At 33.5% G+C, this 19,634-nt stretch overlaps 1 protein-coding gene across 1 annotated transcript in view; it reads left to right on the forward strand.

Annotated features, from left to right (window-relative positions):
- The first annotated feature begins 1,679 nt into the window (after nt 1–1,679).
- Nucleotides 1,680–19,634, forward strand: part of LOC149909143 (CUGBP Elav-like family member 2) — a 291,622-nt gene continuing 273,667 nt past the window's right edge. Inside the window, exon 1 of the mRNA XM_090101384.1 lies at nt 1,680–1,712. The gene's annotated coding sequence lies outside the window, so the exon portion shown is untranslated. The remainder of the gene's footprint in view (nt 1,713–19,634) is intronic.

Here is a 19,634-nt window from a genome sequence, read left to right on the forward strand (position 1 = left end):
GACTGCTGGTAGATAGAGGCGTTAAATTTTCGGCAAAATTCGTGAATTTGTATTAATTTTTAAGTGTCAATGAAAGAAGAATAATGAGTCTATGGTGACTGTCTCTATATACAGCCTTGTCTCATAACAGCTTCGTTTTATTGCTCATAAAATCATATCTTATGTATCTTAGGTTTATACCTTATATAAACACATTTATATGTGCGACCAAACTTTCGGCATGATAGCACCTACAACCAAGTTGGTTCTATAACTGTCATTAACAATCTATACCTTTTATTTAAATATTTTTCTAAAATAATATCTCAACATCAACTGTTGCGAGTTGCCATTATTAGATAAAAGTATTTGGATTATAGTAAGCAGGTTTAGGCATTCCCAAAGGCTTACTATTTGAACATATTAATATCAACAGACAACTAAAAATCGAATTCCAAAAATTATCTATGTACGCGTAGAAAACACGGACAAATTACGACAAAAGTCAATCACTAGATATCACAAAGGATAAAGGTTTTAATTTCGCGTTCGCTCGTGTTTGTTCGCTAACGAGAGAACTGGAAGCGCTGACACTAGCGCGTGATCACTCCGCTGAGTCCAATTTGTGAAACTCATATATTAATAAGAGAAGCGATCAGTATTTAAAGTGATACTTAATACTAACAGAGTCATGTAATTATGTAGACGTAATAAGAGAGAGTGGCATGTTAATGATTATATTCTTTATTTTTAAGCTTGAAGATAGTGTTTGCTTTTTTTGCGGAAATATGCTCCTAACTAACTAACGAGAGAGTTTGATTTAAAACTAATTTCATGGATATATTGTCTGTTTATTCCAAGGCTCAGATTTTTAGAATAGTTCTTGTTAATTTAAAGTTATTGAAACACTCAAAATCCATATACCAATGAATTATTAAAAGAGTACACAGTTATTATTAAGCTATTGCCACAGTATTGCAATATTGTAATACTGTGCTATTGCATAGCTTCTATCGCGGGCCTTGAGCGCGGGGACCGAATCCAGAAATTCCGTAACAAAAAAACCTCACGCTCCTTACTCCGACGGGCACGGAGGTGTGGCTTGAAGGCATGCTATGCAATAGCTTTACCGCGGCAGTCCCCGAGTGCCACACGTCTTTTTTTTTATTTTTCTTTTCCACGCTATCGCTACCGCTGTAAATAAATCATAGCCTAAGATCAAATGCGATGGTGTATGAACTTGCTTCCTTGTTAATGAAGGTGAAACGCTTTAGTCTTATTCATTATGTGAATTTGAAAGCATTTGTCATCAGTTTTAAAGACGATTAGGGGATAATTTGGAGCAGGAGGTGAATCAGCGTATTTGGCTACTTATATAATGGGCTTACCTACGACGTTGTTATGTTAAGATGGTCTCATTAAGCAATTTTAACCCTTATTACTTTGGGCTTAAACAATATAATTGTAAATCGATCTAAAAGTATGATGAAAATATATTGGGTAACAACTTTTAAGTGACAAACAATGTTTTAAATTTTAAGCTACATGGATATTTAAGCATTTTATAATGCCCTTTATAGCATTCGTTATAGAAAATACATAAAACGTTTGCTATAAAAATATATTTTTTCATTATTTCATTAGTTTTTTTGTGTCAATCTATTATAATACTCCTACAATAAAAGCTATGTTTATTACAGGTTCATCATAAGTCGACAAGCTGGCGCATATAAGTGAGTATGAGACATTTAAAAATATTTAATTGTATGGATGCATAATACAGTATTTTAAAACGATGTGATAAATAATTAAATAACAATGAAAATATAGTTTACGACAAAACTTCAACATTAGCTCCTTATTACTTATCCTTATTACGTATTCAAACAGAACATTGTATGCTTTCCAAAAACATGCTTTATTACAGATACGTGTATTGGCTATTATTCCACTGATTATTTCAGTATCCAAAAACCGTTTAAATAAAAGCCAACTACAAAAACAATCAAATACTACGTACAACTTTTTCAATACAACCCACGTTGATTACGAAATACACGACGCAATAAATACAAAGTCATTATCAAGCTGTTTGATTGTGAAACAATCGGAACTAAAACTTTATCGATCCCGTCTTATCGAAGTTTCGCTTAATATCGAGCACTGAACTGAGCTAAATGGGGTTACCATCAATATTCATTTGAGCCGGACTAATGGCCCGTGAATAAAGTCATAGTGAAGTATTTGCTGAAGAATTCCGAGGCGATTAGTTTCACTTTCCCGACTCTTGGATTAGAATGCTTCTGAATTGTGGATCGGTAGGTCGTGTGTGACGTGCGAAATCTTGCAAGTGCATATTATGTGCATGTGTGCATGCTTGTTTGTAATTTTTCTGCAATTTATGAGGTTTATGCATCTTCTGTTTATTTATTTGGGTTGTTGAGGAAGTGATTATGAGGAAGAGGAGGAGGAAGAGGAATTTTCACACACAAATTTAGGGGATGCGGATGAGGAAGAGGATATTTTTTTGAGGAAGAGGATGCGGATGAGGAAGCGGAAGAGGAAGCGGATGAGGATGAGGATGATAGGAAATTATAATCATAATTAAAAAACAAAAACTTTTAAAATTAAAACAAAAGCCATTCTCCTGTCTCTACATATTGATGTTTGGTTAGGGGAGGTTAGCTCGCCCGATCGCGAATTTACAAAGCCTCTAAGTACTATACTATTTGAGTCACGAGCCGGACTCAGATGAGCTTTTGTTTATGCATATTACTCGAAAAAACCTAATCTATCTCAGTGCCAGAAGCGACATTAGGCGATTTCCACAAAAAAAAACTAACTGGTAGATATTATGTAAGCTTAAACAACTACATAGTTTGTTTTTTAATTTAAAATGACTTTTGACACACATAATTTGGTAAAATATATGTTTCTTCTGAGTATGAGAGAAAATGTTATATTATTATGTTTAGAGATAAGTGTTAGGCGCAGATATAAATATTTCGGTAAGACTCTACTCTTGCTCGTTAGTGGAGCCCGACTCGTAACTCAAATACATAGTTAGTCTAAATAGGCTTTGTAAATTCGCCGCCCGATCGGATCAGCATCCTCATAAATTTCCTCTAAATTTTGAGGAAGCGATAGCGGAAGAGGATTTTTTTATTTTCATTTTTGAGGATGCGGTAACGGTAGAGGAACTCAAAATATTGCGGAACTTCCGCATTATGAGGAAGCGGAAGAGGAATCCTCAACAACCCTATTATTTATACAGATTTATCTAATGCTAGAATTTCATTTAGGTATACTCAATACATTCTCGGTGAAAGGTCCATATACTAAAATTAGTATTATTTTATTTGCTTTCTTTTACGAACGTGCATTACGAATTTGGCATGCATATTATGTATCACAAACTTTGATATTTTTCATGAGCGTAAGCGTATTGTATTATAATGTATTATTTATAGACATCAAACGTTTTGTACCGACTTTACCTTGACCTAAATGTTTTTTTTGGCATTATCCTACAAAATGCTGAGCACATGGTTACCAGATAACAAAAGCAGAGTTAGCCAAAACAAAGCAAGCGTTCTACAGTCAATGAGCAAAAATCGTTTATTCAAGACTAAAGGAGCCCCAAATAGTCTGAATGTACTTGAAATAACCGAGATTACGTCTCGCTTTGTGGAACAACCGGAAACCAAGTTCCTTGTAATATTGAATGAGGTGAAATGGTGATAACGATCGTTAGGTTTTAATAATGTCAGCTATGATAATATTATAATCGCGAATGTTTGTGAGGATAGGTTCATCTATGTTACTCTTTCATGCGAAAAGCACTAGACGTATTTTGATGAGGCTTGCCTGGGATGTTGCGAGGATTTTCGAGGTATTTTTAAAGTCGATAAAGTGGTATTTTATCTTGTAATAATATGTTACAACGCGAAATATAATATAAAGATACAATACTTGTCAGTATTTAGCCATTCAATTAACAAAAAATGATCAAAGAAATCATAATAAACATACGTTTCGTATTAACATACCAAAAAGACAAACAATAATATTTTTAACATTTTTAATTCAAATAGAAAATACAACAAACTCGCACACATTTGTGTGTCTTAATACCTATTCAGCGTATAATCCTAAAAGTTTTCTTTTACCCTTTTATAAGAAGCTTTTCGTAGTTTTTGAAGCATTGTCCTAAAAACTTTAGTATGCGGAAAAGATTAAACACGAACTACATTTGAATAGGTTTGAATCAAACATAATTATGTTAAAAGGATGTTATGTCCAAAGATTTTCGATATTATACTTTGCTTTTGAATAAGAATAGTTATGAAATAAACGGTTATTTCATTACTTATTTGATTATTTACAAAAACTATTTAATCTTATATATAAAAATGAATCGCAAAATGTGTTGGTAAGCGCATAACTCGAGAACGGCTAAACCGATTTCGATGATTCTTTTTTTATTATATTCCTTGAAGTACGAGGATGGTTCTTATGTAGAGAAAACGTAAACATGTACCACGGGCGAAGCCGGGGCGGACTGCTAGTAATACATAGATTTAGTAGATTTTGATGTAAATAGGCAAGGGGATATATTCATTCTGCTTACGTTTGGTTTGATTTTGATTGCTCAACTATTTATGAATCAAAACAGATCCCTTCTATGTAGAGGTAATACCGTAAAATGTGAATTATAAAGTTAAATTGAATTATATCACCGAGAAGACCGAATTTGATAAGCATTTCCTATAACTAAGAACATCTGTTTAAATTTTAGTTTCTGTAAATGACAGAGCAATATTAATCACTCTCGATTACTGTTCCATCTATTAGGTAGCAAAATTATAAGGGTCTATCGAATTTAAACACCTCAATATTACAATTTACCTTGTGGCAAGATTAATTTTGTCAAAAATTAAAACTTATTAAAAGTTTTAATTTTTGACAAAATAATAAATTTTACAGTACTAGTAACTGTACTGTAAATTTTACAGTACAGTTACTAGTACTGTAAAATTTATTTGAGCAAAAATTTTGACATATTTCGTTGAAAATTTTATCAATTCATATAACCACAAAAGTATCTATCTATTATATTATAATTTTGTCAGTTCGTTCTCTCCATAACAAACAACCTCGTACTTCAAGGAATATAATAAAAAAAAACGAAATCAGTTGAGCCGTTCTCAAGCTTTGCGCTTAACTACACATTTGGCGATTCATTTTAATTATACCTATAGATAACTGTTAAATATGAATTCGTTATCGTGAAATGTTTGAAATACGACTCATAGGCGAACCCTTGTCGAAATCGAGTGTGGACTGGTGTTAAATCTCGCCTCTACTGGTGAGTGTTAACGCGTTAATGTCTTCAAATTATCGTACACACGTCACTCTAATTCACAACACCCCGTTAACTAAACATATTGTCGGCGACCTAACTAATATTATAAATGAGAAACTCCGTCTGTCTGTCTTTTCTTCACATCTTCACCGATTTGAATGAAATTTTGTACAGTTTATGTTTGAGACTAATTATTATTATTATTAGAAATGAGAAAGTAACTCTGTTTGTCTTTTCTACACGTCTAAACCAGTGAACCGATTTGATAGAAATTTAGTACCTACGTACATAATATATGGTTTGAGACCTGAGTAAGGTTACAGAATAGTTTTTTCCCGGTGATTCCACAGAAACTACGTAAGTCTAGTTTTCGTTTACTACGCGGGCAAAACTGCGCGCGGAAAGCTAGCTATAATATATAACGTAACAAGGATAAATATAGATACACCCTTTGTTGTAAACTTTAATAATTTGCCATTTCAAGCGTCACCCGTTCGTTTGTCGTGCGCTGTTTCACCTTACGTCAACTTTTGACAAATTTAATCAAGAACTTGTAATAATGACGTAGCCAGAAATAGATACAATAGCGAAACTTATTCAAAATTATGTACCTACTTATATAGAAATTTATACTAACAATATAAAGCAGAAGGTGTTTATTTGAACACGCTTATCTCAGGAACTATTATAACGAAGATAGTCTAACGATTTTAAAAATTGTTTAAACGTTTACGGCTAGTACTATGCAATGTTCTAATATTTGAACATTGCGTATTATAATATTTTGATACTGAATTGAAATTTGTTTTCGTTTACCCATACTAAAAGAACACGGAAGAATGCTCTAGCTCTATGTTCGTTTGATGTAAATGCACCGTTAAAAGAATATATTATATCTTAGGGCTGGACGTTATCACATAATTTGTTAAGACGCTATAACACTCCTCATAGTTGGCGACTATCTAACTTTAAATACTTTTAGAAAACCTTGTTCCACTAACTTTTTACTTAAGCGTCAAGCCACAAGCGCACAAGTTTAGATTATTTCACTAAAGTTTTTTGGAGAGGCTCCAAACGGTGGGACAAGCGCCTCTGAGCCTTAATCCTTACGTCTTGACAGATTTGTATAAGATCAACTGTTAGAAAAAATAACTTACAATGTATAGAAAATAATAATAGAAAATAAAATATTGTAATTGTGCCAAGTAAATATGTTATCGAATATCAAACACTGTCTCTCAGGAGCATAATAAATTGCATGAGTTTATGAAAACAGCAAAATATAATATTTAAACCATAATCAATAAAGCAACATCAATATTATGATGTAAAATAAATATTTGTTTCATTCTTTAAGACAATATGATGTAAAATATAAAAAACTTTTTATAGTGCAACGTATAAAAAAATATAGAGACGACTCTATGAGATTCGCTTTTGATCATGACCAATGATATCCATAACATATTGTCTTCTATTGACTTGCAAACACTTGATAAAAAATTTTGAAAAAATTATTAAACTAAAAATTTAAAAATTGAATCGTCTAAATTCTATTTCATACGACATAACAAGATATTTATAAAAGGAAACTTCTACTTTTGAGTCTGCGCTACATCTTCAGATAAATTATTAGTTTAGCTCTGCTTTGCTTACATTTATTCAAATTAATGTCAGCATAGGCAACGCACCGGTAAGTTCGCGTGATTTGTGCGCGAAAATACTTAAAGCTAGCTGCGTCCTGCGGATTCACCAGCATAAATGAGTTTTTCCTTTTAATTTTTGACGACGCGGTTGGCGCAGTGGTAAAGTATCTGCCTACTGAGCCGACGGTCCCGGGTTCGATCCCCGGTCAGGGCAAATATTTGTGTGATGAACTCAATTATTTGTTCTTGGGTCTGGGTGTTATTATCTATATATGTATTTATTATTAAATATTATATTTATCGTCGCCTAGTACCCACAACACAAGCCTTAATTGAGCTTACTGTGGGACTAGGTCGATTTGTGTAATAATGTCCTATAATATTTATTTATTTATTTATTTATTTATTATTTATTTAATCCTAATGTTCCTTTGGGAATAACAGCATTAAAAGTAGTATAAGTTCCTTATTACATCAGCTATCTGTCTGTGAAAGTCTCGTTAAAATCGGTCTAGCTGCTCCTGCTGAGATTAACCGGAACAAACAGACAAACAAAAATTGTAAAAATGACTATTTTGGTATATGTACCGTGTATAGATTCAATAAAAAAGCGTTTATTATATTTATTACAAACATACACTCCAATTTTATTATTTTTGTTATAGATCCAGTGTAGATCTTTTGCCTTTATGCATATCTGCGTTGATTTCCGGCTTTGTCTTGTTTATGACTCGCGTCTAACCGAAATGCGGTTATCATAATTGAATCGGTTGTTTTGGCCCGGATCGCGTTCCTGGATGTATGATTGTTATTAAGCGTTTGGATTTCGTTTGATCTCGCTGGAATTAATTGCTGGTTTAATATTTTCATGTCTCGAGTATGCTCCTTACATGTTGTGTATGTGGCATAGCTTTATGTTGTACCTACATACTTATAATTTTATATTTTTTTATCACCCACGAATATCACATATTCGCGGGTTCAGATTTTATTTATAGCTACTTTTTATTCATAGAAGTAAGTAGATATTGTGCTGTTTAATAAACTTCTGAAGGGATATGACACAATTCGTAAGAACAACGATTGCCTCAAAAATTGATAGATAGAGCTTTTTCAAATAACATGTAGGTACCTCAGGGTTCACTGGTTCACACTTTTTTAATTTATTTGAACAAAGGACATCTGTTTAGCCAAACGGTTAGTACAATACAGCTACGGGCCCATATCGTGACGTAAGCAGTTCCACGAAACAATGCACGTTAATTGAAAGCCTGCTGGATGCTGAATTTGTCCGGTCCATGCTTCCTAACCCTAATTGCCACAATTGAAAACCATCCCTCCAAATGCGGTAATGCTTTGCCCGCTTTGCGGCGGACTTGTACGCGGAATAGGCGACTTTTTGTTGTTGTAATAACTTGTTGTGTATTGTCAATTGAACTGCATTGTCTTCGTGATGATCAGCGACGTCTATTTCCTATTTCTTCTATACTCTTCATTCCTATTCATAGATACAATGTTGTTGTGATAGACTTTGTAAATTTCCATAGAATATACCTATTCATAAAATATATACCTATACTTTATCTACATAAAGATATGTAAGGTTGAATTGGATTTATATAACACTAGCGGTCCGCCCCGGCTTCGCCCGTGGTACATACAAAGTAGCCTATACCTTTCTCGGGTATCAAAATATCTCCATACCAAATTTCATGAAAATTGGTTCAGTAGTTTAGGCGTGATTGAGTAACAGACAGACAGACAGAGTTACTTTCGCATTTATAATATTAGTATGGATAATAATATGTCTAAATTATTATTAAGCATTATCAAAAAGAGCAGAAATGTAAACATATCGCAGTTATTTTGTTGAAAATTTATCAAATAATTATGAACTCCGAGTAAACACGCACATTGTCGACCCTGTTCGAATCAAATTTACCACACACTATCGACCCTATTTGCATCAGATTTCCGGCATATATTTTTATATTTATATTTTTTAAAACATTAGAGGTTTAATAAACAATATTCTCTTTATGGTAAAGTTAAACATAAGTACAATTACAATCATATTCAATTCGTTCCAGCGTATTGATATATTAAATTTGCACCAAGACTCGGTGTGCAAAAGTAAAATTGCACAGTGCAATCTCCCGAGGTCGCCGGCAACAATCAATCGTTTCGCTTCGTAACTTACTTTTCCCGCCTTGTAAATAAGGATCAAACATGGCCGCCTTGGCTTGACCCTGGGGGCAAGTAAAGTTCAAGAGATGGTACGCTTTTCAATTATTACGAGTATTTTCAGTTTTGAAAAGATGTTGTTGATTGATATTTTAGTGTAAGAAAGTTTAGAAAAATATTAATTTTTTAGCATAGACATGATCACGAAAATAGTAGCAATTTTTAAAGTAAATATAATATGTATTAAATGTGAAGAACTACTAACCAAATAGCACATGTGTGTTGCGCCTTTTAACTGAAAAGGTTGCATATGGATTGATACCTAACGCTTTCTAATAGTAACAGCTTAATTAATCAAATACATTAATTTGGGACGTTTTTTGCACTTGAACCTTATTTTTCACACCACTAAATCACTGTGTTTGAATGATTCATCTAATTTCCGCCGCTATTAAATATTAAATAAATAAATAAATATTTCGGGACAATTTTCACACACGGCACGATCTGATCCCATACTAAGCTTTCGCTTGTGTTATGGAAACACATAACACATGGCTGATAAACATACATATATAATTTTAAATAAATACTTATATAGATAATTAACACCCAGACACAGAGCAAACATCTATGGTCATAACACAAATATTTGCCCCGGGTGGGGATCGAACCCACGACCTCTGGCTTGGAAGGCAGGGCCACTACCAACCAAGCCAACCGGCATAATATTCTAAAAGAACATTATGTAGATTAGCTATTTAGTTATCATATTTCAGTATATTCGTCATCATCAGCCCAAACATGTTCCCACTGCAGGGACACATGCCTCCTATGAGACATTTTAATACATAAATATGTATAATATCCTCCAAGCTCTTGGCCTAAAAAGTAACTTGAAGTGCAGTGATTCTTAGCGTTTGTTTTGTAAAGAGCAATGCTACATACGCAAGGAAACTCCAATTACCTTTAACTCTATGTTGATTGCAATGCGAATGCTATAGACTGCGCAGAGTGACTTGGTTTTATATAAATTTCTTTTGAACAAAGAAGAAATATACTTAGACGTATATAATAAGAAAGTGATGTTCTAGAAGGGGAAATCTATTGTGCTCATATAGGGCTTCTTTTTCATTAGACTTCATTTAATTAAGTACTAGAATCGGGAACGAATTGTTTGTGGTAAGAAAATCTAGACAAATAATTGTGTACCTACCTAGGAGGTGCAATAGTTTTAAACTCACATTTTGTAATACTTTTAGCAGTTGCTATAGCTATTAATATTTTCAATATAAGATGTTTTTTTTTAATTAAGGCACATTATTTTGGCAAATGACAAGGGCTTAGCGATGAATAAACACCTGATTCTCGGAATATACCTGGACTCAAAATATTTCTAAAGTTTTTGATATCACTCTATGAAATTTTAGGGGGAAAATATAAGAAAATGAGCTTTTTATGATGATTGCGGTAGGTCTTGCTATAAAGTATTATTTTTACGAATCCATATAAAAATCGCATAAAAACTGACGGAATCAAGAAACGACATTGATTAGGAGCTGTGTCGTGAAGAAATGTGGATATTTTTATTACAACATCTATATTGGGTCGTAAATATCAAATTATGTACATAAAAAGGTGTAATATGTCGGTAGGTATACCGAAATAATATTTGTATCGAATGTTACGTTATTTTATAAATTGAATTAAGTAATGTGAGAATTTATATTATGTTACAACAAAACAAATAAAAATGTCCAGTATAATATTATAAAATAATACATAGGACTTGTTAAATAATTTATATTGCATAGTGCATAACAATTTTGTAGAGATTACTGTGAAAAAACTTTGCGACATCATTTTCTGGTCATGATATTATGACAATTTCGTACAAATTAATAAATAAATAGATTACCTAGTACCAACACTTTCAACAGTCTTCATACATTCAGCCCTGAATACTTTAGACGTAATTTTCATCATATCCATTACTCTCAGAAGGCTTAGCATCAAAATTGTATTAATTGGCTACGCATAAACAAAAAGATGATCATAATTATGTTGTGTCTAGAGAGCCATCCATGAATGGTTGTACGGTATCACAGTTCCATAGGTGCAGACGGTTTAATTAATTATAGGTATAACTGAAAGGTTCATTAGTCGCTTTGTCGAAGCCCTAGGAAGGGTTGAAACCCGGCCAATGCGTTGCGGCTCGGCTCAGCCGTAAAGCCCGGGTCACACTAATTAATACAGCGAATATTTCATAATGAATTTTTATTTTGCATTCGTGTAGACGTAGTTTAATGAATGCGTTGCTTGGAGTTGTCGATAACATTTAAACAATTTTTGAAGAAGAAAAGAGTAGTAAACGAATTTTGAAATTTTTGAGATGGACCTAATACTGGTAACTATGTAATTCTATCCATACTAATATTATAAATGCGAAAGTAACTCTGTCTGTCTGTCTGTTACTCAATCACGCCTAAACTACTGAACCAATTTGCATGAAATTTAGTATGGAGATATTTTGATACCCGAGAAAGGACATAGGCTATTTTTTACCCCGGGACTTAGGATAGGTTTTATCCCGGAAATCCCACGGGAACTATGCGGGTTTTTCTTTGACTGCGCGGGCGAAGCCGAGGGCGGAAAGCTAGTTTCTTATAAAATGAGCATAATATTATAATAGATTGTATTCATAATTAACCAAGGACGTCTACCTATAGTTGACTGTGAAAAACAATTTGGTAAAATACATAAATGTTGTTTTATGCATAATTATAATTTTGAGATAAGTCGTAACAATCAAAGCAACAAAATATTTATTGTTTTAATTTTAATTTATCGCATAATAGTAAGTACAAGTATAGATTTTTTACAGTGCAGTGTTTCCTGTGAATAGCACTTTATAATTTATGTAAGTTATATCATACAAGAGAGTAAAAAATATATTCTCGTCTCTTAGCTCTTCAATCTTCATGCCAAATAAAAAAAAAACAATGTCTGTCTTATATTTTATCTTCATGCATGAATACAGATTTTATAATAAACTATGATGGTTGTTCAAAACCAAGACAAAAGAACATGCAGATATTTTTTGAGTGATCACTATCGTCACTAAATTAAATTAATAATTCTTAAAACTTGTATTGTAATTTGTAACCTTTCCTGGTCTTTGAATGTATACATAGATACTTTTATAATATCCCTAATGTAGCAGTAATTCGGTAAAGCACACAGCTTATCAATCTTTCCAATACTGATTTGATAATACATATCTGTAAGGGCTGATTTTTCAATCCTTGGTTAAAACTTATTCGTCGATTATTGTATAAAACTACCATTTTAAAAACGTATTCTAATTGCCCGTATTTGACAGTTTACGTGACATTTTAATATTATCATGTAATACTTTATTGGACAGATAAGTTTTAACCAAGCATTGAAAAATCGGCCCTTAATCTGATACGGTGCATTTAGATCAAACGAGTAATGCTCATTCTAACTCCACTATGTCAAATTATTTTAGCGTGAACAGGCGTAGAGCATTATTTCATTGTTCTTTGAGCGTTCAAAAAGATTCTATGAAATGTTCTAATACTGAACAACATTGAATACGAGTTTTCATTTACACTAAAAGATCACGAAAGAATGCTCTTGCTTGTTCACTTGATGTAAATGCACTTAGCACTTATACGCTAAAAATCACCACATCAGATTACTTCATTAAACATTTAAACTACATTGTTGCATAGAATAATATATTTCCATGAGTAATTCGAGCGGCAATCCAAAATTCAATCGCGCTAAGTGGCCGTGTCGTAACTCAATTACGCGCCTACGGAGCTGGCAATTAGATCCCTTGTAATGTTTGCGAAACTTTTGTGATTAATAAGAAAATTGATTATATTATTGCTTGTGAACGCCTACGATTTTATTTTGCTTTGTGGAGAGATTGGGTAATGTTTGACGGGATGGAGAGTATGGTTATTCGGACGTTGAGGTTGGGCAGGTTGAGGAAGATTTTCAATAACGGTTTGAAGAACTGAAAATCAATAAAAAACGGAAAATATGCAAAAAATAATAATGAATATTAATTTTCATGGCCTTCTTGTATGTACTTATATGTGTACCTAAACATACGAAGTAGCCTTATTATTTTAAAATAATAAAAACATAACATTTACATTATTTGTTTTAATTGCAGTATTTCCACATATTTTGTTTAGGGCCGATTTTTCAATGCTTGGTTAAAACTTATCCTTCCAATATAGTATTATACGATAATATTAAACTGTCAAATACGGGAAATTAGAATAAGTTTTTAAAATGGTAGTTTTAAACATTATTCGACGAATAAGTTTTATCCAAGCATTGAAAAATCGGCCCTTAATGTGAAAATGTTTCTGTAATACAATTAACAAAGTAGACCTACGCCACATGTAGTTCTAAGACAGTGCAGCTCCAATACTAATTACTATACATATTTTCCTATTGGTCTAAAATAAAACATTAACTAAAGTGTAGCCTATAACAAGATCAACCTGATATCATTATATATTACATCTCATCTTGAAACGTTGTATCACAGACTCACAGTGAAACGTCTTTCCCAATATAGGAGGGCTTAAATAATTTACACGGATCCTCCCGCCCCGGAGTCCGGAGCCGTCCAAATTGACATTTCACTTAAATTTTAATAGCCGCGGGATAAAGTTCCTCCAAGTCACGGTGCCGCATTAATAACTCTCGAAAATCGCTCGATTATCAAATAACTGTGTCTGGCAAGCCGAGCAAGCCATCAATTTCAATAAAATGATGATTGAAGAGGAAAAAAAACGGCTATCAATCACCGGGGTATGTCATTTTGACAGGTTTCCGGGGTGACCACGCGCGGCGTATTGTAAATATTTGTATTGGCATCGATGTGTGCTGGGTTCGGTTCCTTTCCTTCGTATTATGCTAAAATGTCTCCAATACATCATATTTTGTAAATAATGAATTTGTGTGTACGGAATGGATATGGCTTTTCAGTGGGGAAAATGTTTGCCTCGTACCACATTACCAATGTTTATATTATCAAATTATCAGGAACTAGCTTACCGCACGCGGCTTCACCCGCTTTATTTAAAACCTAATAAATAATATACTAAAACCTTCCTATTAATCACTCTATCTATTAAAAAAACCGCATCAAAATTCGTTGCATAGTTTTAAAGATGTAAGCATACAAAGGAACATAGGGACAGAGAGACACACGTTTTATACTATGTAGTGATAGTGTATTTCTCATTTATTGCAGAGTTAACTCCTAGAATGTATGAGATTAATTTACCTCCAAATAGGAAATGTCGTTCCTGTATCTAACAGCGGATAAATGACGTCACTAATCGATCGAATTCACTAGTGATCTGTCAGAATCCCTTCGCATAATTATCAGAGACACAGGGTCTGAGGGTGTCAGTAACAAGGGCTAATTAGCATAATACATGACGCCCGGTGCCGTTTGCAATGTGTATGGGGATCTATGGTTAGATGGGTACATGTTTTAAGTTACATTGTTTCGATTGAATTATGCTCGTGTGTGTGTATACATGATGAGATGTGTGATAGTGTGCATAAAGCGGTGTTTGTTTATATTTGTTGTTCTCATGGCTTATGGATATGCTTTGGAAAATATGAGGAAAATTATCAATTGTCAGTTTAGATGTAATCTATTTAAAGGAAGGTGTTGTTGTTACTAAACTTGGTAATCAACATGTTAGCTCTATTATGCAGCAAATTTTGTAGAAAAAAATCATGTCTTGAGAATGACACGACACCCCTGGCATACAAAAGTAGCAGCAAATCTATACTAATATTATAAATGCGTAAGTAACTCTGTCTCTGTCTGTCTGTTACTTAATCACGCCTTAACTACTGAACCAATTTGCATGAAATTTGGTATACTTAGAGATATTTTGATAACCGAGAAAGGACATAGGATATGTTTTATCCCGGAAATCCTACGGGTACGGGTTTTTCTTTGAAAACGCGGGCGAAGCCGCGGGCGGAAAGCTAGTACCTAATATTTCACATAAATCATAATCAATGAATTCAAACTCTAAAGTTTTATTTTTTTATTATTAGCCAACTTTTTAACCGTTTCTTACTATTTGCATATATCTATACTTATATTTTGACAACCTTCTGTTGCCATGGACGTCTAAAAAATAAAAATGGTAGTGTACCTAATAACAGCGAAGGGAATGTTTACACATCAAATAGATTGCCATTTGCATAATCGTCCGTGGTGAATTCGTCGAGGAACGTGAGACAACAACAAAATATTCGGCCAACCCTCGCAACAAGTCAAGCGTGATGTTTTGCGTTTCTCACTAGTAGATATAAGAAGAATGACTGCTCTATATTTATTTTAAGTATAAAGGAAAAGAAAAAAAGAAAGTAAAGAAAAACAAATGTCATACAGCCAGCTCTATAGGTAATATTTTGTTACATAACATCAAACGCCACCCGCAACGTCCAGGTCTTGTGGATTATAAAGGGCGGTGCCAACCGTCTCATCAGTTCGATTGTCCGAAAAATATAAAAAGTAAGTTACGTTTTTATAGGACATGGAAAAAGTTAACATCTAACGTGTTGATTAATGAATTTGAAAAATGTTTTTAATCTAGATGCCTCATTCATCTTAGTATTTATATTCAGGTATGTATTAAAAGACACTATAGAAGACAGTAATGAGATAAGTGTTTTTCACACACATAACATTTTATGTTCATTTTTTACAACACTCTGCGGTGAAATTTTTATTTATTGACGTGAAACTTCTTTATCGGGGTTGGAAAAAAAATTAGTGTAACATTTTTTCGTTACGCGTGACATTTTTCCGTTAGGCGCCATCTTTTTCTTATCCCTACCACGCGTGATTCGACGTATTTCTATAAAGTTTCATATAATAAATTATTTATTAAAAAATAAGTTTCACTTCTTACGTGTGTACACTAGTACACGCACACATTTTTTATTTTTTTTAGAAGAAAGTCAGTGATTATTTTAATATTATTGCTGGAGCGTCTATAACTCATAAGTTCTATACACACGTAACTCACTTACGACTATTCAATTTGGGGGGGTTATATTTGAATCAATTTCTCGGTCGAGTTGCTTATCGCGGTTCAGGTACGTTCGAGCGTAGTTTTCATAATTGTGGAAAAATCTGTTGCTTTTTTGCCCAAAACTTACTCAGACTTGAATTTCATGCATAAAAAATCGTCAGGTCCTCGATAATTTGTTATATTTTATCTCGAAAATGAAAAGGAAAGAAATAACCAATTATTAAAATGTCACAAGCATCTGACCAGGATAACATTTATGACTATTTATTTCTACGACAGATATTCAAAGATATGTGTGATGAAAAAATGTAGTAGTTTTTTTTACTATTTTTACATATTCATAAACTTAGAAAACACTAAGATCATTGAACAATGCATGCATTTACATAGTAATTGATAAACGCACCAACAAAACTAATCCATTACTAAGGCGGCCTATCAAAAGCACACCAAAGGTTTGGCTAATAGCATCAAACAAAGGTCGGGTAGATGCACATCAAAGGGGCCGCCGATAAAAAGCCCAAACTGCTTCGGGCCCGTAGCGTGATACTCACAAACAATGGTGTTGTCTGATCTAGGAGCATATTGACAGCCCATAGAATAACCGACGATAGAGGGGACAGAATCAATACCTTTGGAAAATTTAAACGTGTTTCCAAGGCGCTCTTTGGGGTGGTTTTAATAATGTGACGCGGCGTAATGGTCCCCGTTTCGTGTGTCACGTTTTTCGCCGGCGCTAATGTTTTATCTTTCCCAATTGGGAATTTTGTAGAGACGCTGTGTTGTGCGCGCGAAATATTGAAATTATATGCTTCAGTGTTTTCGGGATGTGGTTCGTATTGTTGTGTTGACGTTTCATGTTTTATATGAGTTAGAGGAGGATATTGGTTATCAAAAAAATAAGACATTTTTTTTTTGATAGGGAACCAAAATATCAATTAAGTAGATAATAATTAACACAACGAAAACGTAAGTGATTAGTCTTGAAAATGTACGTGTCTCTACATACATGTAGCAGTAGACATAAGCGAAAGAAAATACATATTTTTTTGTAAATGAAATTATTATTATCAATGCTATAACGGCTATGCCACGCATTTTCTTCATCTATTTTAAGCAAGTTTCATAAGATTATACTGAACAGTATTACGTACATACATCCATAATTTAGCAAAACATATCACAAATGAGAAGATACATTGCACACAAGCACACGAGTCCATACAGCGCCAATATTAAAGATTAATGAAAAAAATTTCATCGGAACGCAACATGGAGTTATTGTTGCCATCAACAATGGTATGAATACACTTGTTCACGTATACCATATACCGTGAACGTATTGTGTCCGATGATATTGGACCATGATAAAGGATGGTCAACCTTTTGAGCTCTGCCTCGCGTCCTATGGACCTCGGATTCTTTGTGATATTAAACAGATTCGCGTATGTGGCAGTTGGGATTATACGACCCTAAATAGAGTCGCTGGACCGAAGGTTATTTATTGATGGCTTTGGTAGGGATACGTTAGGTGCCTGATGATTTTACCAAGGACTGCTTATTGGAATGGATGCTATGGTAATGTGTACGTTCAATAAGATAAAAGGGGCAATGTGAGAGTTGCCTTATGTCTCATTTAAAGGGGGTATAGAAAATAACGGGGAATATATATTATATATTTTTTAATAAAATACCATTGTAATTACTAACTGCATCTGAGTATCATGAACGGATCAGATGTATTTGCACAGTGCCTTCTAAAAATGTATAGCAATTTTGTAAAGAATCTAGAATACAAAAAGTTTTGTTACTAAGTTTGAAATAAACACTTTTGGATGAAGTAAATGATGTAGATAAAACAACAGTTTCTATGGAAACTCGAGAATATCAGCGTTAACTGGCTAAAATACACAAAATAAACGTGGTATAACAATGCTAACAGCTTAATTCAACACGTCACATCAAGATCTCTTCTTTGTTGAAACTTGTTGACTGTGTTTGTATGTTTTCTTAACTTTAATTTCTAGACTTGAACTTTAATAAACAATCTTTCAAAGGATACAATTTTACTATAAGTATGTAGTGAAGTTATAATAATTTCATGGAGCTTGTAGTTTGCATATACTTAGGTAAGTTTTCAATTGTAAAGCAGTGTGTAACTAGCCTTTATTGCAATACATAATAATGTAACAAGTTCAAACTTACTACTGATTATGAAGAAAAATCGTTATAAGTTACATATACGTGGTACCTAGTTCTACAAACTATAGAAGAAATATTTTAGGAATGATCAAGTGATTAGAATCATTTCAATAGGTTTATCCAAGTACTAGCTTCCGCCCACGACTTTGTACGTGCATCCCCGTTTTTCCCCGATCCCGCAAGAATTTCGAAAAATCCTTTCTTAGCGGATTCCTACGTCCTAACATCTATTACCTGCATGCCAAATTTCAGCCCGGTACGTCCAGTGATTTGGGCTGTGCGTTGATAGATCACTATATCAGTCACCTTTGAGTTTTATATAATAAAATATAGATTATTCTTGTCATTTGTAATCCATACTAATATTATAAATGCGAAAGTAACTCTGTCTGTCTGTTACTCAATCACACCTAAACTACTGAACCAATTTGCATGAAATTTGGTATAGAGATATTTTGATACCCGAGAAAGGACATAGGCTACTTTTTACCCCGGGAAATAGGATAAGTTTTATCCCGGAAATCTCACGGGAACGGGAACTATGCGGGTTTTTCTTTGACTGCGCGGGCGAAGCTGCGGGTGGAAAGCTAGTAGATTATATTTTCTTCTATAAGATAATGTAAATTAGGCACAACAAATATAATTAGTTTACAACTATTAACACTGCGCACAAACGTTGTTAAATCAAAATTAAAACAATGACTTCTACTTTACTACCTTTTAGTGAAACTATAAAGATAATTCCAACACTCTATTTAACTGCCTAGATTCCCGAGTGTATTTTATAGTATTTCTAGGAAATGGTCTATAAAAGCTGGCGGATCTTTGATGCAAAACATATTTTACACTCAATAAAGTTTTATTTGTTGATTTACGGTTCATATTTTACGAGCGCTTGTAGTTATATTCTTTGTCAATTGAATGGGGTGTCAATTATACGGAACATATGCTCCCCATAGAAAAGTTCCCTCCTGACAGTGACACGTGACTCTTTGGAAAGTGATGGTACGATAATTGCTGAATGAGAGAGTTTAGCTTTTAGACTATTATGTCCCAAGCCGTTTATCGCATTGTTACTATGGAAAACATAGTGTTATAAGGGCTCCCATTAAAAATCACGCATCAATGAGTGCTTAATGA

The sequence above is a fragment of the Colias eurytheme genome, chromosome 4 (assembly GCF_061535395.1).
Source record: "Colias eurytheme isolate Ceu_HAF_F1 chromosome 4, ilColEury1 Martin Lab GWU primary, whole genome shotgun sequence".
NCBI classification, from domain to species: Eukaryota; Metazoa; Arthropoda; class Insecta; order Lepidoptera; family Pieridae; genus Colias; species Colias eurytheme.